General features: G+C 43.7%; 1 non-coding gene across 1 annotated transcript in view; it reads right to left on the reverse strand.

The window, feature by feature from the left end:
• LOC143307264 (small subunit ribosomal RNA) overlaps positions 1 to 327 on the reverse strand; it is a 1923-nt gene extending 1596 nt beyond the window's left edge. Inside the window, exon 1 of the ribosomal RNA XR_013064453.1 lies at positions 1 to 327. This exon is cut by the window's left edge and continues 1596 nt beyond it. This is a non-coding gene — a ribosomal RNA (small subunit ribosomal RNA).

Here is a 327-nt window from a genome sequence, read left to right on the forward strand (position 1 = left end):
GATCCGTCGTCGGTGCTAGATGACCATACGATCAGCACAAAGTTATTCAGAGTCACCAAAGCCGACGATGGACGAACGGACAAGCCGTCCGCCACCGATTGGTTTTGATCTAATAAAAGCATTCCTCCCATCTCTGGGTGGAATTCTGGTTTGCATGTATTAGCTCTAGAATTACCACAGTTATCCAAGTAATGTTTTGTACGATCTAAGAAACCAAAACTGATTTAATGAGCCATTCGCGGTTTCACCTTAATTCGGTATGTACTTAGACATGCATGGCTTAATCTTTGAGACAAGCATATGACTACTGGCAGGATCAACCAGGGA

Source organism: Osmia lignaria, unplaced genomic scaffold (genome assembly GCF_051020975.1).
Source record: "Osmia lignaria lignaria isolate PbOS001 unplaced genomic scaffold, iyOsmLign1 scaffold0049, whole genome shotgun sequence".
Classification (NCBI taxonomy): Eukaryota; Metazoa; Arthropoda; class Insecta; order Hymenoptera; family Megachilidae; genus Osmia; species Osmia lignaria.